Source organism: Rhinolophus ferrumequinum, chromosome X (assembly GCF_004115265.2).
Source record: "Rhinolophus ferrumequinum isolate MPI-CBG mRhiFer1 chromosome X, mRhiFer1_v1.p, whole genome shotgun sequence".
Classification (NCBI taxonomy): domain Eukaryota; kingdom Metazoa; phylum Chordata; class Mammalia; order Chiroptera; family Rhinolophidae; genus Rhinolophus; species Rhinolophus ferrumequinum.
Window position 1 is genome coordinate 70,428,580 of NC_046284.1, and position 26,297 is coordinate 70,454,876.

Genomic DNA, 26,297 nt, shown 5'->3' on the forward strand with positions numbered 1-26,297 from the left:
CTTCCGTCACCATATGTTTAATCCCTTTTACTCTCATCTACCACCCCTTTCCCCCCTTCTCTCAGGTAACCACTAAACTATTGTCTGTGTCTATGAGTATTGTTTATTTGTATTGTTTTTTTAATTAAATTTTACATACAACATATCAGTGAAATCACGTGGTTCTCGACATTTTCTGTCTGACGTATGTTGCTTAGCATTATAATCTCAAGATCCATCCATGTTGTCGAAAATGGCACTATTTCATTATTTCTTATGGCAGAATAGTATTCCATTGTGTATACGTACCACAACTTCTTTATCCTATTATCTATCGAAGGACTCTTTGGTTGTTTCCATGTTTTCGCCACTATAAATAATTCTGCAATGAACAAGGGAGCACATATACCTTAACGGATAAATTCAGATTTTTTAAGGAGATAACCAAGAGAGGGATTGCTGGGTCATACGGGAATACCATCTTTAATTTTTTGAGGAAACTCCACACTGCCTTCCATAGTGGCTGCACGAATCTGCATTCCCACCAACAGTGTACGAGGTTTCCTTTTTCTCTACAGCGGACCCAACACTTGTTATTTGTCTTGTTGATAATCGCCATTCTAACTGGTGTGAGGTGATATCTCATTGAGGTTTTTATTTGCATTTGTCTGATGGTTAGTGATGTTAACCATTTTTTCATATGTCTATTGGCCATTTCTATGTCCTCTTTGGAGAACTGTCTCTTCAGGTCCTCCGCCCACTGTTTCAATTGGGTTTTTTTGTTGTTTTTCAGTTGTATGAGTTCCTTATATATTTTGGATATTAGCGCCTTATTGTAGGCCATGTTTGCAAATATCTTCTCCCATTTGGTTTGTTGCCTCTTTATTTTGTCAATGGTTTCTTTTGCTGTGAAGAAGCTTTTTAGTTTGATACAGTCCCATTCATTTATTTTAGTTTTTACTTCTCTTGCCTTTGAAGTCAAATTCATAAAATGCTCTTTGAATCCAAGGTCCATAAGTTTAGTACCTATGTTTTCTTCTATGCAGTTTATTGTTTCACATTTTATGCTTAAGTCTTTGATCCATTTTTTTGTTGTTCGTTTTTTTTTAATTAAAGTTTATTGGGGTGACTATTGTTAGTAAAGATCCATTTTGAATTAATTTTAGTACATGGTGACAGATAGCAGTCCAGTTTCGTTCTTTTGCATGTGGCTTTCCAATTCTGCCGCAACGTTTATTGAAGAAGTTGTCTTTTCTCCATTGTATGTTTTTTGCTTCTTTGTCAAAAATTATCTCTCCATATTTATATGGGTTTATTTCTGGATTCTCAGTGCTATTCCATAGGTCTATGTGTCTGTTATTCTGCCAATACGATGCTGTTTTGATTATTGTTGCCTTGTAGTAGAAGCTAAAGTCAGGGAGTGTGATACCTTCAGCATTTTTCTTTTTCTTAGGATTGCTTTAGCTATTCGGGGTCTTTAGTGGTTCCATACAAATCTGATGATTTTATGTTCTATTTCTTTAAAAAATGTCATTGAGATTTTGATGGGGATTGCATTAAATCTGTATATTACTTTGGGTAATATGGTTTTAACTATGTTCATACTTCCAATCCATAAGCACAGAATGTCTTTTCATTTCTTTGTGTCTTCAATTTTTTTCTCAAACAGTCTTATAGTTTTCAGCATATAGGTCTTTCACATCCTTGGTTAAGTTTATTCCTAGGTATTTTATTCTTTTTGTTGCAACTACAAAAGGAATTTTTTTTATATATTTCTATTTCTGAGATTTCGTTGTTAGTATATAGGAATGCAGTGGACTTTTGTACGTTCATTTTGTAGCCGGCAACTTTATTGTATTCATTTATTGTTTGTCATAGCTTTTCGGTGCAGTCTTTAGGGTTTTCTATATATAGCATCATGTCATCTGCAAAGAGTGACAACTTAACTTCTTCATTCCCAATTTGTATGCCTTTTATTTCTTTCTCTTGCCTGATTCCTCTGGCAAGGACTTCCAACACTATGTTGAAAAGCAGAGGTGATAGGGGACAGCCCTGTCGTGTTCCTGAACGTAGAGCAAAGGGCTTCAGTTTTTCACCATTAATTATGAGATTTGCTGAGGGTTTGTCATATATGGCCTTTATTATGTTAAGATATTTTCCTTCTATACCTATTTTATTAAGTGTTTTAATCATAAATGGATGCTGTATCTTGTCAAATGCTTTTTCTGCATCAATTGATTTAATCACATGATCTTTGTCCTTTGTTTTGTTTATGTGATGTATCACATTGATGGATTTGTGTATGTTGAACCGTTCTTGTACCCCTGTGATGAACCCCACTTGATTGTGATGAATAATCTTTTTAATGTATTGTTGCATTTGATTTGCTAGAATTATGTCTAGGATTTTTGCATCTGTATTCATCAGAGATATTGGTCTGTAGTTTTCTTTTCTTGTGTTATCCTTACCAGATTTTGCTATCAGGGTAATGGTGGCCTCATAAAATGAGTTATGCAGTATTGTCTCTTCTTCAATTTTTTGGAAGAGTTTGAGTAGGACAGATATTAGATCTCTTTGAAGGTTAGGTAGAATTCACTAGTGACGCCATCTGGTCCCGGACTTTTGCTTTTGGGAAGGTTTCAGATGACTGGTTCAACTCTTTACTGTTGATCAGTCTATTTAGATTTTCCAATTCTTCGTTATTCAGCCTAGGAAGGATATATGTTTCTAAGAACTTGTCCATTTCTTCTAGGGTATTGAATTTGGTGGAATATAGTCCTTCATGGCATTCTTGGATGATCCTTTGTATTTCTGTGACATCTGTGATAACTTCCCCTGTTTCATTTCTAATTTTATTAGTGTCTTTTCTCTTTTTATCTTAGTGAGTATAGCCAAGGGTTTGTCAATTTTATTAATCTTTCCAAAGAGCCAGCTCTTTGTTGCATTAATTTTTTCTGTTGTCTTTTTATTCTCTATTACATCTAGCTCTGCTCTGATTTTTTTTTCCTTTTTTCTGCTGAATTTTGGTTTAATTTGCTCTTCTTTTTCTAGTTCTTTAAGGTGTAATGTGAGGTTATTTATTTGGGATTTTTCTGGTTTCTTGAGCTAGGCTTCTAATGATATAAATTTCCCTCTTAAAACTGCTTTCACTGCATCCCAAAGATTTTGGTAGGAAGTATTTTCATTGTCATTTATTTCTATGTATCATTTAATCTCTCCTCTTATTTCATCTTTGACCCGGTCATTCTTTAAAAGTATGCTATTTAATCTCCATGTATTTGTGTTTTTTCCTGCTTTCTTTTTGCAGTTGATATCCAATTTCAAAGCCTTGTAATCAGAGAATATGCTGGGTATGATTTCAATCTTAAATTTGCTGAGGCTAGTTTTATGTCCCAATATATGGTCTATCCTTGAGAATATTCCATGTACACTAGAAAAAAATGTATAGTCTGATGTTTCAGGATGACGCGCTCTATAAATGTCAGTTATGTCCATTTCATCTAATGTGTCATTTAGGAATGCTATTTCTTTATTTATATTCTGTTTGGATGATCTATCCATAGCTGTCAGTGATGTATTTAGGTCCTCCAGTATAACTGTGCTTTGGTCAATTACTCCCATTAGTTCTGTTAGTAGTTGCTTGGTATATTTCGGTGCTCCCTGATTGGGGGCATAAATATTGATGAGTCTTATGTCTTCTTGTTGTATAATTCCCTTTCCCATTATGAAATGTCCATCTTTGTTTCTTGCTACCTTTTTTATCCTGAAGTCTGTTTCATCTGATATCAGTATGGCTACAATTAATTTCCTCTGTGCCATTTCCTTCAAGTGTCAATTTCCATCCTTTTACTTTGAGTCTATGTTTGTCCTTGTAGCTGAGATGTGTCTCTTGGAGGCTTGGGCTTTGTTTTTCGTTTTTGTTTTTGTTATGGTTGGGTTTTGTTTTTTGGTACAATCTGCTACTCTGTGCCTTTTTATTGGTGAGTTCATTCCACTTATATTTAGGATGATTATTGATATGTGAGGATTTCCAATCATTCTATCTATAGTTTTCTGGTAAGACTGTGTCTCCATTGTTTCTTTGCCTTTTTGTTTTTTCTGTTAATTCTGTGTGGTGGTATTCTATTATTTTCCCTCTATTTCTTTTTTATTGCATTATGTATTCCAGTTCTGGATTTTTTTTTTTGAGTGGTCACCATTAAGTTTATGTAAAAGAAAGTTTGATATTTAGAATATTTTATTTTCTTCAGCATTTTTACTTTTTCTTTTCCCATATTCCGGTTCAGGCCTTCATCTCCCCCCTTTTATGTTTTGGTTGTCACAAATTATCCCTATTGATGCTGGTCAAATAGCCTCCTTCAGTGTTTCTTGTAGTGCAGGTCATGTGTTAGAAAATTCCCTCAGCTTTTGTATGTCTGGAAAGGTCTTTTTTCCTCCTTCATATCTAAAGAATGTCTTTGTTGGATATATTATTCTTGGCTCAAAATTTCTCTCTTTCAATAGTTTGAATATTTGGTTCCACCCATTCCTGGCTTGCAGAGTTTCTGCTGGAAAATCTGATGATATTCTAATGGCTTTCTGTTGTAGGGTACCATCTTCTTTTCCCTGGCTACCTTGAGCATTCTTTCTTTGTAGTTGATTTTTAACAGCTTCACTACAATGTGCCTTAGAGAAGGCCTCTTGGGGTTGAGGTAATCAGGTGTTCTATTTGCTTCTTGGATTTGAGGATCCAGTTCTTTCCACATGTTTGGGAAGTTCTCATCGACTATTTGTTTGAATATACTCTCTGTTCCCTTCTCTCTTTCTTCTCCTTCTGGTATGCCCATTATTCTTATATTGCTCTTTGTGATGGAGTTAGACAGTTTTGTAGAGATCTTTCATTTACTTTAAGTCTCAAGTCTCTTTCTTCTCCCGTCTGTGTCATTTTCAGGTTTCTATCTTCAATGTCACTGATCTTTTCCTCCATCTGGTCAACTCTGCTACCTAAGCTGGCTATTTCATTCTTCATTTATTTTATTGAGTTCTTAATCTCCAGAAATTCTTTTGGGTTCTTTTTTAAAATTTCAATCTCTTTGGTAAAATGTTCATTTTGTTCTTTGATTGTGTTACTGAGTTCATTAAACTGCCTGTCTATGTTTTCTTGCATCTCGTTGAGTTTTTTCAGAACTGCAATCTTGAATTCCCTGTCATTTAAGTCATATATTTCCATATCTTTAAGTTCACTTTCTGGAAACTTTTCATTATCTATGTGAGCTGTCTTGTTGCCTGGATTATTCATGGCAATTAATGATCTATTATTTCTCTTCCAAGACATCCACAGGATTGGGTTCTGCAACAGGTTGATAAAAAGAGGTCTTTCTTTTGTTTTCCAGTAGGTGTTGGTAGAATATTTCATTTTCTCTCTGACTGCAGCTTTTTATTCTCTCTCACACTGTAGTGTTATGTTTTCTCTGCACTATTCCAGCTTTTCATGCAATGGAGGGATTCCCTGGAAGCTGGGCTTCTCTTCTGTGAATAGTTCACCTGGATCATATGGCGCCACCTCTGTGGGAGGATGTGGTGATCTTCTGAAGTTCCAAAGCTCTTCCTGCACCAGATTCAGAGCCCGTGTGTTTCAGCAGCTCTGTTTACTCCTGCAGGGATCTGCCCAGATAGGTTGGAACTGTGGCGGGTTATGAGAGGTGGCCCAGAGCAATGACAAGGACCATCACTACAGCCAGTCCTGCTCCTCAGCTCCCTGCCCTTTGCCGGAACTAGTTGGGCTGTGAGTCCATATCTGCAGACCACAGTTCTCAGAACTGCAAATATTCTGTTCTTTTGATCTGACAATGCTACTCTTCTGCTTCTAGCACTGAGTAGGTGGGGGCGGGGCAAGCTCAGGGATGGTAAGGAGGTGGTGGCTAAGCTCAGTACCTCAGACTTCTGTTCTCTGCTTGGCAGTGGGGGCTTAAACTGCTGTTTTCAGCCTTCTTCCTTCAGTCTTTGCTCTGATGTCTCTGCCATGAGCATTGGGTTGAGCCATGTTATATGCTGTCCCCACAGCCCTGTGGGCCATAAGTGGAGCCCTAGCTCTCCAAGTTCTTCCCTCTTCAGCAGCTGCAGTATTTCTGGCATGCAGCGCGCTCAGAACACTGAGCTATGTCTGTTTCTTGCCCCCACACGGCCCAGTCTCTGCATTTCTCCCTTCCCTCCTCCCCTGCTCGCACAATTTGCCCACTTTTCAGTGATTTCAGTAGTACATTTCTTAGTCTTGCTGTCTGCTATGCACGGAGTCCTTTGTGGAGTTATATTTGTTCAGTTTATTGTATATTCCAGGGGAGATTTCAAGAGGCTCTTCTTATGTCGCCATTTTTGTGATGTCACCGTGTATCACATTAATGATTTGTGTATGTTGAACCATCTTTGTGCACATGGGATTAAACCCACTTGGTCGTGATGTACAATCTTTTAATGCATTATTGCATTCAATTTGCTAGAATTTTGTTTTGGAGTTTTGCATGTGTATTCATCAGAGATATTGGTCTGCAGTTTTCTTTTTTTGTATTATCCTTACCAGGTTTTGGTATCAGGGTAATGTTGGCCTCATAAAATGAGTTAGGGAGTATTGTCTCTTCTTCAAATTTTTGGAAGAGTTTGAGTAGGACAGATGTTAGATCCTCTTTGAATGTTTGGTAGAATTCACTAGTGAAGCCATATGATCCGGGACTTTTGCTTTTGGGAAGGTTTCAGATGACTGGTTCAATTTCCTTACTGGTGATTGGTCCATTTAGATTTTCCAATTCTTCTTAATTCAGCCTAGAAAGGCTATATGTTTCTAACAACTTGTCCATTTCTTCTAGGTTATTAAATTTGGTGGCATATAGTCCTTCATGGCATTCTTGGATGATCCTTTGTATTTCTGTGGCATCTGTGATAACTTCCCCTTTTTCATTTCTAATTTTGTTTATTAGTGTCTTTTCTCTTTTTATCTTAGTGAGTCTAACAAGGGGTTTGTCAATTTTGTTAATCTTTTCAAAGACCCAGCTCTTTGTCACATTAATTTTTTCTATTGTCTTTTTGTTCTCTATTTCATTGAGTTCTGATGTGACTTTTATTATTTCCTTTCTTCTGCTGACCTTGGGTTTCATTTGTTCCTCTTTTTCTAGTTCTTTAAGGTATAACATGAGGTTGTTTATCTGGGATTTTTCTTGTTTCTTGAGCTAGGCCTGTAATGATATGAATTTCCCTCTTAAAACTGCTTTTGCTCCTTTCCAAAAGTTTTGGTAGCATGCATTTTCATTCTCATTTGTTTCTTTGTACGTTTTGATCTCTCCTTTTATTTCTTCTTTGACCCAGTCATTCGTTAAAAGTATGTTTTTTAATCTCCACATATTTTTGGTTTTTCCTGGTTTTGGTTTGAATTTCATATCCAACTTCAAAGCCTTGTGGTCAGAGAATATCCTTGGTATGATTTCAATCTTCTTAAATTTGCTGAGGCTAGTTTTATGTCCCAATATATGTCTGTCCTTGAGAATGTTCCATGTACACTAGAAAAGATTGTATAGTCTGATGTTCTAAGATGAAGTGCTCTATAAAAGTCAATTATGTCCATTTCATCTAATGTGTCATTGAGGGATCATATTTATTTATTTTTTTTTTCTGTTTGGGTGATATATCCATAGCTGCCAATGATGTATTTATGTCCTCTACTATAATTGTGTTTGGTCAATTTCTTCCTTTAGTTCTGTTAGCAGTTGCTTTGTATATTTTGGTGCTCCCTGATTGGGGACAGAAATATTGATGGCTGTTATGTTTTCTTCTTGTGTAGTCCCTTTTCTCATTATGAAATATCATTCTTTGTCTCTTGTTACCTTTTGTATCCTGAAGTCTGTTTCATCTGATATCAGTAAGGCTACACCTCTTTTTTCTGGATGCCATTTCCTTGGAGTGTCAATATCTGTCCTTTCACTTTGAGTCTATATTTGTCCTTGTTGCTGAGATGTTTCTCTTGGTGGCAGCTTATGGTTGGATATAGTTTTTTGGTCCAATCTGCCACTGTGTGACTTTTTTTTGGTGAATTCTGTCCATTTACATTTAGGCTGATGATTGATATATGAGGATTTCCTGTAATTCTATCTTTGTTTTTCTGGTGGGACTGTCTCATTGTTTCTTTGCCTTCTTGTAGCTGTCTATTATTTCAGTGTGGTGGTATTCTATGATTGTTCTCTCTGTTTCTTCTTTTATTATGTTATATATTTCATTCCTGGATTTTTTTTTGAGTATTTACAATTAAGTTTATGTAAAGAAAGTTTCATATTTGGGGTATTCCATTTTCTTCAGCATGCTTACTTTCTCCATTCCCTTGTGCCAGTTCAAACATTTCCTCTCTCCGCTTTTATGTTTTTGTTGTCACAAATTATACCTATTTATGCTATGAGTTGATTTCTGCACTGAGTAGCAAGTTGTCTTTTTCTTCTATTTTTTTAAGTGTTTTTTTTTTTCCCTTACCCCATATGTTATGTTTAAGTGTATAGTGTCTTATTTGGTGTAGGGGTTGCCATTTCCTGTTTCTGTCTGTCTGTTCGTAATACTACTCATAGTTTTTTATTCTTTTGTTTTTTTGTGTCAGGTCGAATAGCCTCCTTTAGTATTTCTTGTAGTACAGGTCTTGTGTTAAAAAATTCCCTCAGCTTCTCTATGTCTGGAAAGGTCTTTATTCCTCCTTCATATCTAAAGGATAGCTTTGCTGCATATATTATTCTTGGTTTATAATTTCTGACTTTCAAAAGTTTGAAGATTTGATTCCACTCCTTCCTGTCTTGTAGAGTTTCTGCTGAAATATCTATGATAATCTAATGGGCTTTCCTTTGTAGTTTACCATCTTCTTTTCCCTGGCTCTCCTTAAGAATTCCATCTTTGTCTTTAATTTTTTACAGCTTCACTGCAGTGTGCGTTGCAGAAACCCTGTTGGGATTGAGGTATATGGTGTTCTATTTGCTTCATGAATTTGAAGATCCACTTCTTTCCACAGGTTTGGGAAATTCTCGTCAACTATTTGTTTGAATATATTCTATGTTCCCTTCTCCCTTTCTTCTCATTCTGGTATGTCCATTATTCTATATTGCTCTTTCTGATGGACTCAGAAAGTTCTTGTAAAGTTCTTTCATTTCTTTTCACTCTCAAGTCTCTCTGTTCTTCGATCTGTGTCATTTACATATATCTATCTTCGATGTCACTGATTCTTTCCTCCATCTAGTCAGCTCTATTACCTATGCTGGCTATTTCATTCTTCATTTCTTTTACTGAGTTTGTAATCTTAAGAAATTCTATTTAGTTCTTTTTTTAAAATTTCAATCTCTTTGGTATAATGTTCATTTTGTTCTTTGATTGTGTTTCTGAGTTCATTAAACCTCTTATTTCTGTTTTCGTGCATCTCGTTGAGTTTTTTTCAGAACTGCAATCTTGAATTCTGTCATTTAAGTCACATATTTCCATATCTTTAAGTTCCTTTTCTGGAGACTTTTCACTTTCTTTCTGAGCTGTCTTGTTGCCTTGGTTATTCGTGGCAACTACTGATTTATTATTTCTCTTCCTAGACATCTACAGGAGTGGCTTCTGCAACAGGTTGATAGGAATGGGTCTTTCTTTTGTTTTCCAGTACTTGTTGGTAGAATGTTTTATTTTCTCTCTGACTGCAGCCTTTTTTTTCTCTCTCACACTGTAGTGTTATGTTTTCTCCACACTGTTCCGGTTTCTCATACAATGGAGGATTCTCTGAAAGGTGGGCTTCTCCTCTGTGATCAGGTTGCCTGGGTCTGAAGGCACCACCTCCATGGGTGGATGTGGAGAGCTTCTGAAGTTCCAAAGCCCTTCCTGGACCAATTTCAGAGCCTGTGTGTTTCATCGGTTCAGTTTACCCCTGTAGGGATCAGCCCATATAGGTGGGGGAGAGGGGTGGGGTGAGTTGTGAGAGGTATCTGTGAGCAATGGCGGCAACCACCAGCACAGCCAGTCCTGCACCCAAGGCACCCTCCCCTTTGCCAGAACTAGTTGTTCCACAAGTCCGTGGCTGTGGGCTGCAGTTCTCAGAACTGCAAATATTCTGTTCATTTGATCTAACACTGCTACTGTTTCACTTCTAACACTGGGCAGGTGAGTGTGGGTCCAGCTCTGGGAGAGTAGGGAGAAAGCATCTCGGTTCCATGCCTATGCCTTCCATCCTCTGCTTCGCAGTGAGGGCTTCAACCACCATTTTTACCCTTCTTCCCTTAGTCTTTGTTTTGAGGTCTCTGCCTTGAGTGTTGGGTTCACATGTTATATGCTGATCCCTTAGGCCACAATCTCTTTTTTTTAAAAAAATCATAACTCTTAATTTTTGTTTAACCCTTTAAAAAGAGAGGCTATCTTTGTTAACTGAGAAATAACTGTTTTAACCAAATAATTCCTGATAAAAAGAATTGATTATTGTAGTTAATTTCTTAGATCATAAAAAGCATCTGTATTATACAATACTTTTCAAAACACACACCCTTATATTATTAAAACATATACAGGCATACTTCATTTTATTATGCTACACATTACTGTGCTTCACAGTTACTGTGTTTTTGCTATAAATTGAATTTTTCTGCAGTCCTGCATTGAGCAAATTTATAGGCGCCATTTCCCAACAGGATTTGCTCACTTTGTGTCTCATTGTCACAGTTTGATGATTCTTGCAATATTTCAAACTTTCTCATTATCATTATGTTTGTTACGATGATCTGCAATCAGTGATGTTACTATTGTAATTGTTTCGGGGCTCAACAAACGACACCAGTACATGACGCCAAACATAATCCATAAATGTTGTGTGGGTTCTGACTGCTCCACTGTGGGGACAGAGCCCCAAAAAGCAGTTTCCAGGCTCTCGGCCTCACATAGAAAGGTGCTGGCTCAGGTAGTAAATGGCCGTCGACTGTGATCAAATGGCCATCAGCTGTGGCTAGTTGGCCGTCAGCTGTAACCAGTGAGCCATTGGCCACGAATATAACTGCCGTGGCTAGGCTAGCAGGAAAAAGGGGGAGCTAGCAAGAAGATGTTGGCTGAGTCTGCAAGCGGCACAATGAGGGTTGAGAATTGTGTTGCTCCTGGTTCCTGTGTCTCCAACCCAGCTGCCAGTGAGAATATAGTGGTGTGACTCCCCTACTTATGGCTCCGTGGGTGTTCCTTTTTGGCCTCACCATGTCCTGCGTTCTTATGTGGGGAGCGGGACCAGAGACCCCAGAGACCCCGCCGGACACCCTGCACTACATCCACTAACCAGCCATTTCCTTATCTCTCTACCTCTCCAGGCCTCCCTATTCCATGAGACACAACACTATTGAAATTAGGTCAACTAATAACCCTACAATGGCCTCTAAGTGTTCAAGTGAAAGAAAGAGTTATATGACTCTCACTTTAAATCAAAAGCTGGAAACGATTAAGCTTATTGAGGAAAACATATCAAAATCCAAGATAGGCCAAAAGTTAGGCCTCTTGTGCCAAACAGTTAGCCAAGTTGTAAATGGAAAGCAAATGTTCTTGAAGGAAATGAAAAGTGCTACTCCAGTTAACACACAAATGGTAAGAAAGCAAAACAGTCTTATTGCTAATATGGAGAAGGTTTTAGTGGTCTGGATAGAAGATCCGACCTGCTACAATATTCCCTTAAACCAAAGACTAATTCAGAGCAAGGCTCTAACTCTTTCAAGTTTGTTAATGCTGAGAGAGTTAAGGAAGTTGGAGAAGAAATATTTGAAGCTAGCAGAGGTTGGTTTATGAGGTTTAAGGAAAGAAGCCATCTCCATAACATAAAAGGACAAGATGAAGCAGCAAGTGGTAGTGTAGAAGCTGCAGCAAGTTATCCAGGAGATCTAGCTAAGATAATTAGTAAAAGTGTCTACACTAAACAACAGATTTTCAATATAGATAAAACAGCCTTATTTTTTGAAGAAGATGCCACCTAGGACTTTCATGCCTAAAGACGATAATTCAATGCCTAGCTTCAAAGCTTCAACAGACAGGCTGTCTCTTGTTAAAGGCTAATGCAGCTGATGACTTTAAGTTAATGCCAATGCTCATTAGTCATTCTGAACAGTTTAGGGCCCTTAAGAGTTATGCTATAACAACTCTGCCTATGCTTCATAAATGAAACAAAAGGCTGGATAACAGCATATCTGTTTAAAAGATAGCTAACTGAATATTATAAGCCCACTGTTGAGAACGAATGTTCAGAAAAAATATTCCTTTCAAAATATCACTGCTCATTGACCATACACCTGCTCACCCAACAGCTCTGATGGAGATGTTTAATGAGATTAGTGTTTTCATGCCTGCTAACACAACATCCATTTTGTAAGCCATGGATCAAGGAGTAATTTTGACTTTCAAGTCTTATTATTTACGAAATACATTACATAAGGCTATAGCAGCCATAAATAGTGATTCCTCTGATGGATTTGGGCAAAGTCAATTGAAAACATTCTGGAAAGGATTCACAATTCTAGATGCCATTAAGAGCGTGCATGATTCATGGGAAGAGGTCACAATATCAACATTAACAAGAGTTTGGAAAAAGTTAATTCCAGCCCTCATGGATGACTTAGAGGAATTTGAGACTTCAGTGGTGGAAGTAACTGTAGATGTGGTGGAAATAGCAAGAGAACTAGAATTAGAAGTGTAGCTTGAAGATGTGTCTGAATTGCTGTGGTCTCATGATACAACTGTAATGGATGCAGAGTTGCTTCATATGGATGAGCAAAGAAAGGGAATTCTTGAGTTGGAATCTACTTCTGGTGAAGATGCTGTGAAGAATGTTGAAATGCCAACAAAGGATTTAGAATATTACATAAATGTACTTGATAAAGCAATGGCAGGATTTGAGAGACTTGACTCCAATTTTTTAAAGAAATTCTGTGGAAAATGGTATCAAACAACATTGCATGCTACAGTGAAATCATTTGTAAAAAGAAGAGTCAATCAATGTGGCAAACTTCATTGTAGTTTTATTTTAAGAATTTGAGACGTCATAGGAATGGCGGCAGCAGGGCGCACTTTCTGAGTTCTCCTCCAGATCTTGTTGCAAACGGGAACTATAACCCATCGAGGAAATTTTCGCTCACCACACAATATAGTGGAGAGATTCGTGGATTGCTTGAAGCTAAGAAATTCTTGGGGGTAAGCTAACTGGACGGAGCAAGGAGAGGAGGAGGAGAAGCGGCGTGGGAGCGCCCGGCCGGCAGCGGCGGGAGAGCCCAGCCCCCAGCGGAGCCTCAGCTGGCGGGGGCGAAAACCGAAAACCACAGAGCCGGGCAAGCACGGGATCCCAGGCGGAGCGGAGAGCGCAGAGACCGGGGGTAGGCCCTTTCCCTGCTCCCACGGCTGATTTCTCCCGCCGGGAAGGCGGCGCGCCCTGTGGCGGTCGGGGGGCCGCAGTCTCCATACCTGGGCCCCTCCCCCCCGCCCGGCTCTCCCAATCCTACCCCGCCCTTCCAGAGACTGGGACTGGAAACCGCGGTGCAGCCCCGCTGCGCCGGGCACGCACAGGAGCCCAGGCGGAGCTGAGAGCGGAGAGCGCAGAGACCCGGAGGCGGCTCTTTCCCTGCGTCCCGCGGCTCTTTCCCTGCGTCCCGCGGCTGATTTCTCCAGTCGGGAAGGCGGCGCGCCCTGCGGCGGACGGGGGGCGCAGTCTCCATACCTAGGCCCCTCCCCCGCCCCGCTCTTCCAATCTTACCCCGCCCTTCCAGAGACTTAAACCGGCCCCTGAACCGAAAAGTGGTATCTAATGCTCACGCTTTGGGAAGCCTGACGGGCAGCCCTGACCCAGGCAGACTGGGCAGTGTGCGTGATTTTGGCTGCGCTAGGAGAGAAGAGACGCCTCCACCCCCAGCCACCACCTTTTCTGGCCTGCGGGAAGAGGGCGACACACGGCTGGGCTGGGAGAGTGAAGACCCCTCCATCTCCAGCCCCCACCCTTCCTGGCTTGCCTAGGGTGGGGTGGGTGCAGCGGCCGAGACACACCCGGAGATCAGCAGTGAGGCAGGTGCAGCTCTGGGCTTTCAGCAGATCAGAAATCTCCTGCCCGCACTCACACACACACACTGAAGAGGTGCCTTAAGACTCAAGAGTTTTGGTCACATATCTGGTGGTGCCACTCTCAGTGTGCATTTGTGCAGGCAAGGGCAGAAACTGCACTGATATTGTAAAAACTATCATCCAGACCCCTCAGGCCCACGCTTTTAAGTCTGCAGTCCCAAAGTCTCTCTGGGCACCAGGTGACCGGCTCTGCCTGCGCAATAAGCAGGGGGCTCCTTGGTACAGCAGAGAACAACCTGGACATTGCTTGGTGGGCTTAGGCCGAGACTGTCGCTGCTCTTTGTATTGCTTTGTTTTGTCTTGTTTTGCTTTGTCTTTATATCTTTGATATCTTTGCCTCTGTCGAGTGGGGTTATCAGGTGGTTTTTGCATGTGAACGTATTTGATATTTTTCTTTGTTGTTGTTGTTGTTGTTGTGCTTGGTGATTTGCTTTGTTCTGAAACTGCCCTGCCGGGGCCCAGCTTGTGAGGCACGGTCAGCAGATCAGAAATCTCCCGCCCGCACCCATACACACACACTGAAGGAGTGCCCTAGGACTCACGAGCTCTGGACAAAGGACTGGTGGTGCTCCTCTCGGTGTGCATACGTGCGGACAAGGGCAGAAGCTGCACTGACTTTGTGGAGACTATCATCCAGACCCCTCAGGCCCACGCTTTTAAGTCTGCAGTCCCAAAGTCTCTCTGAGCACCAGGTGACCGGCTCTGCCTGCGCAATAAGCAGGGGGCTCTTTGGTACAGCAGAGGACAACCTGGTCATTGCTTGATGGGCTCAGGCCGAGACGGTCGCTGCTTTTTGTTTTGCTTTGTTTTGCTTTGCTTGGTTTTGTTTTGCTTTATCTTGTATCTTTGATATCTTTGCCTGTGTCGAGCGGGGGTTATCGGCTGTTTTTTTTTTTTTTTTTTTCTTCTTCGCTGTTGTCGTTGCTGCTGTGCTTGGTGATTTGCCTTGTTCTGGGACTTCCCTGCCGGGGCCCAACTTGGGTGGCACGGGACTCGGCATATCTGGGGGCCAACTCCAGACCAAATCGGAGTGCAGCCGGGGTTGACCTGCAGGTCACATACCTAGAGGGGGTTCTCGGCAGGCTCTGGAGCCCATAGAGGCCAAATCACATTGGGGTGGTCAACCCTTACGCAGCAGAGTGCTCTGCGGGGGGCAGAGCCAAGTCTCACGGCAGGTCAGCCCAGGAGTTGACCCCACCTGCTCATTAGCGGGAAGCAATTAAAGATCTTCTTGAACGGGACAGTGTACACAACACAAGACTCACCTTTGGAGCACACACAGAGGAGGACGACGTGGTGCGAGTCAAATATAAAGGACACATACTACACAAGATAACCTAGCAAGAACTAAGAACTCTAGGGGATCTACCTAATATATCAAAATAAACACAGTCAGCCAGAATGGGGAAACAAAGATACACGTCCCAAATAAAAGAACAGAAGAAGCTTCCACAACTGGAACCAAATGAAGCAGACGTAACCAACCTCTCAGAGACAGAGTTCAGAACACTGGTGATAAGAATGTTTAAGGAGCTTAGAGAAGACATAAAGAAGGATGTAGAAATCATAACAAACGAGCTTAGAGAAAACATAAAGAAGGATGTAGAAATCATAACGAAAAACCAGTTGGAACTAAAGAACACAATTACCGAAATTAAGAACTCACTTGAAGGAATTACCAGCAGGCTAGATGAAGCAGAGGATCGAATCAGCGACTTAGAAGACAAGGTAGCAGAGATCACCCAAACGGAACAACAAAAAGAAAAAAGAATAAAAAACAATGAAGATGGCCTAAGAGACCTCTGGGATAACATCAAGCGCAACAACATGCGCATCATAGGAATACCAGAAGGTGAAGAGAGCAAGCAAGGGATTGAGAACATATTTGAAGTAATAATGTCTGAAAACTTCCCCAACCTGATGAAGGAAACCAACATACAAGTCCAGGAAGTGCAGAGAGTTCCAACCAGGATTAACCCAAACAGGTCCACACCAAGACACATTATAGTTAAAATGGCAAAGCTTAAAGACAAAGAGAGAATCCTAAAAGCAGCAAGAGAAAGACGGAGGGTTACATACAAGGGAACTCCCATAAGACTATCAAATGATTTTTCTACAGAAACATTGAAGGCCAGGAGGGAGTGGCAGGAGATACTTAAAGTGATGGAAAACAAAGGCCTACAACCTAGATTGCTTTATCCAGCAAGGCTATCATTTAAAGTTGATGGAGAGATAAAGAGCTTTCCAGAAAAAAATAAGCTAAAGGAATTTATTACCACCAAGCCAGCATTGCAAGAAATACTAAAAGGTCTTCTGTAAATAGAAGAAAGATCAAACAACCTAACTACAAATTTAAAAATGGCAATATCTATGTACCTATCAATAATCACTTTAAATGTAAATGGATTAAATGCTCCAATCAAAAGACATAGGGTGGCTGACTGGATAAGACAGCAAGACCCTTGTATATGCTGTATACAAGAGACTCACCTCAGAACAAAAGACACACACAGGCTGAAAGTGAAGGGTTGGAGTAAGATATTTCATGCAAATGGAAACGAGAAAAAAGCTGGAGTTGCAATACTTATTTCTGACAAAATAGACTTTAAAATGAAGAACATACTAAAAGATAAAGATGGGCACTATATAATAATAAAGGGATCGATCCGACAAGAGGACATAACCCTAGTAAACATCTATGCACCCAACATAGGAGCACCTAAATATATAAAACAGGTACTGACTGACATAAAGGCAGAGATCAACAGTAACACTATTATAGTCGGGGACTTCAACACACCTCTGACCACAAGGGACAGGTCTTCCAGACAGAAAATCAATATGGAAACAACAGCCTTAAATGATACATTGGACCACTTGGATTTAATCGATATTTTCAGAACATTTCACCCCAATGCTGCAAAATACACCTTCTTCTCAAGCGCACATGGAACATTTTCCAAGATAGATCATATGTTAGGCCACAAAACAAGTCTTGATAAATTTAAGAAAATTGAAATCATACCAATTGTCTTCTCTGATCACAATGCTATGAAATTAGAAATGAACTACAGGAAAAAAACGGGAAGACACACCAATTCATGGAGGCTGAATAACTTATTACTAAATAATGAATGGGTCAAGCAGGAGATCAAGGAAGAAATCAAAAGATATTTCGAGATAAATGAAAATGAAAACACGACGACCCAAAATCTTTGGGATGCCGCGAAAGCAGTCCTAAGAGGGAAATTCATAGCTTTGCAGGCCTACCTAAAGAAACAAGAAACATCACTAATCAACAGTTTATCTTCACATTTAAGGGATCTGGAAAAAGAACAGCAAAATAAGCCCAAAGGGAACACAAGGAAGGAGATAATAAAGATCAGAGCAGAATTAAATGAAATAGAAACCAGAAAAACAATACAAAAGATCAATGAATCCAAGAGTTGGTTCTTAGAGAAGATAAACAAAATCGACAAACCATTAGCCAGACTCATTAAAAAAAAGAGAGAGAGGACCCAAATTAATAAAATCAGAAACGAAAGAGGAGAAGTGACAACGGACACTGCAGAAATACAAAGAGTTTTAAGAAGTTACTATGAGCAACTATATGCCAACAAATTTGACAATTTGGAAGAAATGGACAATTTTCTAGAGGCGTACAACCTTCCAAGGCTAACTCAAGAAGAAACAGAAAACCTGAATAGACTGATTACCACCACGGAAATTGAATCAGTAATCAACAGTCTCCCAACAAACAAAAGCCCTGGACCAGATGGCTTTACAGGTGAATTTTACAAAGCGTTCAAAAAAGAATTATCACCAATTCTCCTCAAGCTCTTCCAAAAAATCCAGAAGGAGGGAAGACTCCCAAACACTTTTTACGAAGCCACTATCACCCTGATCCCAAAATTAGACAAAGACACCACAAAAAAAGAAAACTACAGGCCGATATCTTTAATGAACATAGATGCAAAAATCCTCAACAAAATATTAGCAAACAGAATTCAGCAATACATTAAAAAGATCATTCACCACGATCAAGTGGGATTCATTCCTGGTATGCAGGGGTGGTTCAACATCTGCAAATCTATTAATGTGATACACCACATTAACAAAATGAAAAATAAAAATCACATGATCATATCAATAGATGCAGAAAAAGCATTTGATAAAATCCAACAGCCATTTATGATAAAAACCCTTAAGAAAGTGGGAATAGAGGGATCTTATCTCAACATAATAAAGGCCATATATGACAAACCCACAGCTAACATCATACTCAATGGGGAAAAGCTAAAACCATTCCCCCTAAGATCAGGAACAAGGCAAGGATGCCCATTATCTCCGCTTCTATTCAACATAGTTCTGGAAGTTCTTGCCACAGCAATCAGACAAGAAAAAGAAATAAAAGGCATCCAGATTGGTAAGGAGGAAGTAAAGTTATCATTGTATGCAGATGATATGATACTATATATAGAGAACCCTAAAGACTCCACCAAGAAGCTATTAGAGCTGATAGATGAATTTAGTAAAGTGGCAGGATACAAAATTAATATTCAGAAATCAGTTGCATTTGTATATACCAATAATAAAACATCAGAAGGAGAAATTAAAAAAACAATCCCATTTACAATCGCTCCAAAGACTATAAAATACCTGGGAATAAATTTAACCAAAGAAGTAAAAGATCTATACTCAGGAAATTATAAGACACTGATGAAAGGAATGAAGGAAGATATAAATAGATGGAAACACATATCATGTTCATGGATAGGAAGAATTAATATAGTTAAAATGTCCATACTGCCTAAGGCAATATACATATTCAATGCAATTCCTATCAAACTGCCAACGACGTTTTTCACAGAAATAGAACATATAATCCTAAAATTTATATGGGACCATAAAAGACCCCGAATAGCAAAGGCAATCTTGAGAAATAAGAACAAAGTGGGAGGTATAACAATACCTGACTTCAAATTATACTACAAGGCTACAGTAATCAAAACAGCATGGTACTGGCATAAAAACAGACACATAGATCAATGGAACAGAATAGAGAGTCCAGAAATAAATCCACGCCTATATGGCCATTTAATCTACGACAATGGAAGCAAGAATGTACGATGGAGTAATGACAGTCTATTCAATAAATGGTGCTGGGAAACCTGGACAGACACATGCAAAAAAATGAAGTTGGACCACCTCCTTACACCATATACAAAAATAAATTCAAAATGGCTTAAAGACTTAAATGTAAGGTCTGAAACCATAAAATACCTAGAAGAAAATATAGGAAGAAACTTCTCAGACATTACCCGGAGTAAGATTTTTACTGATATACACCCTCGCGCGAGGGAACTAAGAGAAAGAATAAACATGTGGGATTATATCAAACTAAAAAGTTTTTTCACAGCAAAGGAAACCATCAATAAAACAAGAAGGGATCCTACTGAATGGGAAAAGATATTTGCCAGTGATATATCTGATAAGGGATTAATATCACAAATCTATGGAAAACTTACTCAACCCAACTCCAAAAAAACAAACGATCCAATTAAAAAATGGGCAGAGGACTTGAAGAGACATTTTTCTGAAAAGGACATACAGATGGCAGACAGACATATGAAGAAATGCTCAACCTCACTAACCATCAGAGAAATGCAAATAAAAACCACAATGAGATACCACCTCACCCCAGTCAGAATGGCTATCATCAATAAATCAACAAACAACAAGTGCTGGCGCGGATGTGGAGAAAAGGGAACGCTTGTGCACTGTTGGTGGGATTGCAGACTGGTGCAGCCGCTATGGAAAACAGTATGGAGGTATCTCAAAATTCTGAAAATGGAACTACCTTATGATCCAGTAATTCCACTCCTAGGTATCTATCCGGAGAAATCCAGAACTTCAATTCAAAAATCTCTATGCACTCCTATGTTTATTGCAGCACTATACACAATAGCTAAGACATGGAAACAACCAAAATGCCCATCGGTAGATGACTGGATTAAGAAACTGTGGTACACTTATACAATGGAGTATTATGCAGCCATAAGGAAGAAAGAAATCTTACCATTTGCAACAACATGGATGGATCTAGAGAACATTATGTTAAGTGAAATAAGTCAGACAGAGAAAGATAAGTTCCATATGATCTCACTTATTTGCGGATTCTAAAGAAAAGAATAAGTGAATGAACTAATCAGAAACTGTGTGGGAGACAATGAGGAAAAACTGAGGGTTGCTAGATGGGCGGGGGGAGTGGGGGGTGGGGGGGAGGGTGAGGGGATTGGAGGGCAGTCGGTGACCACAGGATGGCCACGGGGTTTGAAAATTAATCTGGGGAACGTAATTTGGTGGTTACCAGAGCGTAAGGGGGTTGGGGGGTGGGGGATGAGGGTGAGGGGGATCAAATGTACGGTGATGGAAGGGGAGCTGACTCTGGGTGGTGAACATACAGTGTGATTTATGGATGATGTGATTCAGAATTGCACAACTGAAATCTATGTAATTCTACTAACAATTGTCACCCCAATAAATTAAAAAAAAAAAAAAAAAAAAAAAAAAAAAAAAGAATTTGAAAAAAGAAAAAAGAATTTGCCGCAGCCACCCCAACCTTCAGCAACCACCACCCTGATCAGTCAATAGCCATCAACATTGAAGCAAGACCCTCATATCTTCTTGAAGGCTTAGATAATGGTTAGCATTTTTTAGCAATAAAGTATTTTTAAATCAAGGTATGTGCATTTTTAAAGACATAGTGCTATTACACACTTCATAGGGTATGGTATAGTGTAAATATAACTTTTATATTCACTGAGAATCCAAACAAAAATCATGTGACTCACTTTATAGCAATATTTATGTTTTTGTGGTAGTCTGGCACTGAACCTGCAATATCTCTGAGGTATACTGTATATAAGGCCAATAAGCATATAAAAATAATTAGTCTTACTTAAAGAAATGCAAGTCAAAATGATAAGATACGGTAGTCCCCCCTTGTCCGGGGGCCAGGGATACGTTCCAAGATCCCCAGTGGATGCCTGAAACCATTGATAATACCAAAATTTCACCTTTTCACTTAACAGAAGCCCTTTATGGCTTCTTTTTGGTGTATCTGAATTGCCAGAATCACCACTACTCTTGTGCTTTGGGGCCATTATTATGTAAAATAAGCGTTACTTGAAGACAAGCACTAAGATTCCATGACAGTCAATCTGTAACCAAGACAGCTATTAAGTGAATAATGGGTAGGTAGTGTACACAGCGTGGATATGCTGGACAAAGGGATGATTCACATCCAGGGCAGGATGGAGCTGAATGACGCGAGATTTCATCACACTATTCAGAACGGCACACAATTTAAAACTTATGTAATATTTATTTCTGGAATTTTCCATTTAATATTTCCAAACTGCAGTTGACCACAGGTAACTGAAACTGAGGAAGGTGAAACGACAAATAAGAGGGACCTGCTGTACCATTTTTCACTAAAGTAGCAAAAATTACAAAGTTCACAATACCTAGCATTGATACAGATATGGGAAAATAGGGAGCAGCATACATTTCAGTCCTTATTCAAGGGCAATTTGGATTATTTTTTAAAAATTTAAGCGCACATATTCTTTGGCCCACCAATTCCGTTTTGCAATATAAGATCTAAAATTAAGGCCCCTTATTATATGTGTTTTGGCATCCGGGGAAAACCTAGAGGGTCTTGAATGATGGTCCAACCACAAGTTGGACCCTTCCCATCATGTTCCTGCAGATAAAGTACCATATTCAAACAACTTTCCTTATCATGGGGATCAGGAACAGTGCCTATTATTCCTTCAGCTCCCTGCTAGCCCACAGTATGATTCAAACAAGCTAAGTACATTCTCCTGTAGGAAACAAGGGTTTCATCAACCTCAGGAGATACACCACAGCATCTGCTTGTTTATTCTGTTTCTAAATGGAATCGCTATGTAGCCCTGTGTGGCATACAGTGTTTTCCTCCTCCAAGCTATGAATATAGAGACTAATACACTACTGTTGATTTCATCTGTCTAGTTATTTGGTCATCCCAATAACTTTAGGGGATAAATCTCTTCCTCATCAATGGAAAGAAGTTTTGGTGATCAAAACACATGGCTAAGAATTTCTCATTACATGTAATTGCAAATATAAAGCAAGACATATGTAAAAGGATGTCCATTTCATCATTGCTTTTAATAGCAATAACCTGAAACCACCTAAATGTCCATCTTTAGATAACTCTAAGTAAATTGGAGAGTGTCCATATGATGGAACACAATGTAGCACTTAAAAAGACTGAAGTGTATCTGTACGTGATAATATAGAAAGATCTTCAAGATATACTATTAAGTGAAAAAATTTAAGTTCACAGTGTTATTGCTTTTTCTTGGTAAATGTATATGCATTTTCATTCTGGAAAGTTACTCAGGAAAGTACTGAAAGTGGTTGTCTTGGGGTCAAGATTGGGAGTTTGTGAATAAGGAAAGGAGAGACTGTAGCTCATTTTGTAGCTTTCTGATTAACTGTGTGTTTTTTTCCCTAAAGTATCTTTTTACTTTCATTTTTACAATGAAAATAAAAGTAAAAAAATAAAATTAAAAAAAGCATTATCCCTGCTATTAAAGAGCCCATTATCTAGTGGAAAGATGAATAAAATTTCACAAAACAAATTTAAAAATTAAACAGTGCTGGCTATTGTGTCTGGGTAGGATAGAGTAGGGCACAGCATATGGAAAATAGAGGGAGTAAGCTGAAGGAAATGTTAGAAATTTTTAATAGTTCTCTTTTCAATTTTTAAAAATTGCTATGTGGGATATAAAACTGAAAACAGCAAAGGAATAACACAAACAAATAAAGAAACAAAAACTCATAGACACAGACAATAGTTTAGTGGTTACCAGAGGGTAAGGGGGGGTGGTAGATGAGGGTAAATGGGGTCAAATATATGGTGATGGAAGGAGAACTGACTCTGGGTGGTGAACACAATGTGATATATAAACGATGTATTGCAGAACTGTACACCTGAAACCTATGTAACTTTACTGACCATTGTCACACCAATAAACTTTAATTTAAAAAAAAAAATTTTTTTTAAACCTACATATTGTTTTTCATAGTGGCTGCACCAATTTACAGTCCCACCAACAGTGCATGACCCAGCAGTTCCACTTCTGGATATTTATCTGAAGAAATCCAAAACAGCAATTCGAAAAGATATATGCATCCCTATGTTCATTGCAGCACTATTTACAATAGCTAACATATGGAAGCAAACTAAGTGTCCATTGATGGATGAATGGATAAAGAAGATGTACATATATATATACATGGGATATTACTCAGCCATAAAAATAATGAAATCTTACCATTTGCGACAACATAGATCAACCTAGAGGATGTTATGCTAAGTGAAAGAAATCAGAGAAAGACAAATACCATATGATTTCCCTTATATGTGGAATCTAAAAAACAAAATGAATGAACAAACAAAACAAAAACAAACTCATAGATAAGAGAACAAACTGGTGGTCACCAGATGGGAGGGGTGGGGATGGGTGAAAAAGTTGATAGGGATTAAGAAGTACAAGTTGGCAGTTATTAAAATAATCAGTGAGATGTAAAGTACAGCATAGGGAATATAGCCAATAACATTGTAATAACTATGTGTGATATCAGATGGGTACTAGACTTATTGGGGTGCTCACTTCAAAATGTTTAGTCACTATGTTGTACACCTGAAAGTAATATAATATTGTATGTCAATGGTAAGTGAAAAAATAAATTTTTTAAAAAAGAAAATTTGAATAGTTCTTATTTCAAAGAAGTTGCTTCTGAGTACAAATACATAGTTCAGTTCTACATTTAACTAAGACACATACTCAAAACAGGAAACTGCTCCCCAACACCAGAGTTTTGTCACCTAGTTTTATTTTTAAAAGAGCAGCAAAGAACTGAATTACTGGAAATGTCCTTGAGACTGATGAACAGGTCAAAAGGCTTCTAGTGTGTTGCAATATAATCCAAGTGAAATTAACACAGATATCTGGTCATTTGGGCCAAGACTCAGGTTTCACCTGGATTGCCAGGGTCTTCTCACAAAATCAACAACATAATTGCCTAATATGTCTCCCTCAATTGGCAGCAGTTAGGAGCCAGTTAGGCTGTGGAATGTCTTGTGAAGTGAAAGTGGCTTTAGAATCCAATAGGAAGACAACTGATTTAACTTCAAGTTTCCTTGGGGAAGAACTCAACTTCTCCTCTAAGTGTCCACTTTTTTCCCCTCAACTCTAAATGAATATTCAATTTTGATGCTAACTGATTGTTTTCTCTTTCTTTTAATTAAAATTTATTGGGGTGACAATTGTTAATAAAGTTACATAAGTTTCAAGTGTACAATTCTATAATACATCATCTATATATCATTTTGTGTGTTAATTGATTGTTACTTTCTTTTCTTAGTTAAATATGCTCTTAGAAGCTTTAAAAATAACTGCTCTTTCCCCATAAGCTTGTACTTAATAGGTGTTGTCGTAATAGGTCACTTTCAGCATTGCTAATTCTGAAACCCCAGCACATTTCCAACAAATCAAGTCAGGTTTTATTTAGTTCAGTTTAAGGGGTGAATCAGCTTTGGATGTCCTCTAAATGAACTACATATTAATTGGCTGAGCATGTTCAGTGTTCTGTTCATTATTTCTTCCATTCTGACAGTAGTGTAAGGTAGCTTGCACTGAGGAATTTGGTGCAATGGGAAACTATGGGAATATTTATGCTGGCTGTTGTGGTGGACTATTTGAATCTACCTAGAACCTTTCTATCATTTATTTTGCTCTCAGTTTTGAGAATTTAGCTCCACAGCTATTGTACAATCAATACCGAATAGGCACCTAATGATATTTTTATGTTTTAAATAACTTGAAGTTTATTCCACTTGATTAAAAAAAAAACAACTTGGATGGCGTGTTTTGATTTATTTATAGGGAGCACGTTATTTAGTACTAGTACTTGAAATAAATGTTACTTATCAGGGTTTTTTAATAGTGGGAGAACAGATTTAGTGATAAGGAAATTGAATAATACACAAAAAAATTACTACAGTTCTTATGAAGAGACAAATGTTAATTATACAATTTAACTTCACTATCTGGTAGTAAACTAAGAATTCATATATTGCTTTTCCTCCTGAAAGCTAAAATTCCCTTTCAAAAAGTTATAGCTTTAAAATAAATTTGCTCCTATTGTTTAGTATTATATCAGTTTTAGCTATGACAACTCTTTTATGTATGTCATATTTTATATATTGAATACATTATTTTCCATTGTTACCAGAATCTAATTTAAGAGTGTTCCATTTTACATTTCATTTAGAAAGGAAATGTTGAAAGTGGAGTATGTCTAGGAAGGATTTGAGGTCTAGCCTCTGTTGGGACCATACCATATCTTCTTAGAAGGCTGTAAAAGGACCTTTTACCTCATGCCAGGATTTGCAATATTTGCCCTCAACTCACTCACTCTTACAGGCTTTCTCTCTCTTACTCTCTTGCTCTCTTATCCTCATTCTCTCTCATCACAAACACACACATACACATATAGGGCTTTGAGGGGTATATATTTTTAATTAAACTTTATTTTTAGGTTTTTTTTCCCACTACCTTGAGATAATTGGAGACATCATAAGGATAAAACTACTAGGAAAAATCAGATACATTTTATTTCTAGCTCTGCCATGGGCTCTCTGTGCCCTGTTGAATGAGTCATTTGACCCTTCTTTTCCTAACTTATCAGCAAAATGGAGGTCATTACTCTATTGTGTTTCTAATTTACTTCCTAAGGATGCCTCCAGGATTCATTGAATTAAAACAACATATAAAGTCCATAGTTTACTGGATTAAAAAAATCCTAAGAACGAAAAATATAGGCTCATTATGAAATTTTCTGAAGACATAAATATGATTGTTTTCTTAGGACTACATTATCTTTTTACATTACTCTTATTTACCCCTCTAATTAATTATAACATTAGTAGGAGACCTATGTGTATGATAAATCTAGATTAAGTTATCAAAAGGCAGCACAGTGATGTGATTCTAACTCTGTTATTTTTTTTTAAATGTATGCAGTGTGAATTTGAATATGTGTATCATAGAAAAAAGGTTAAAAGAATATGCATTATAATGTTAACAGTGTTATTTCCAGAATTG

The 26,297-nt window shown here is 38.4% G+C and overlaps 1 protein-coding gene across 1 annotated transcript in view; it reads left to right on the plus strand.

Annotated features, from left to right (window-relative positions):
* HDX (highly divergent homeobox) overlaps positions 1–26,297 on the plus strand; it is a 208,495-nt gene that overhangs the window by 118,689 nt on the left and 63,509 nt on the right. The window lies entirely within an intron of this gene.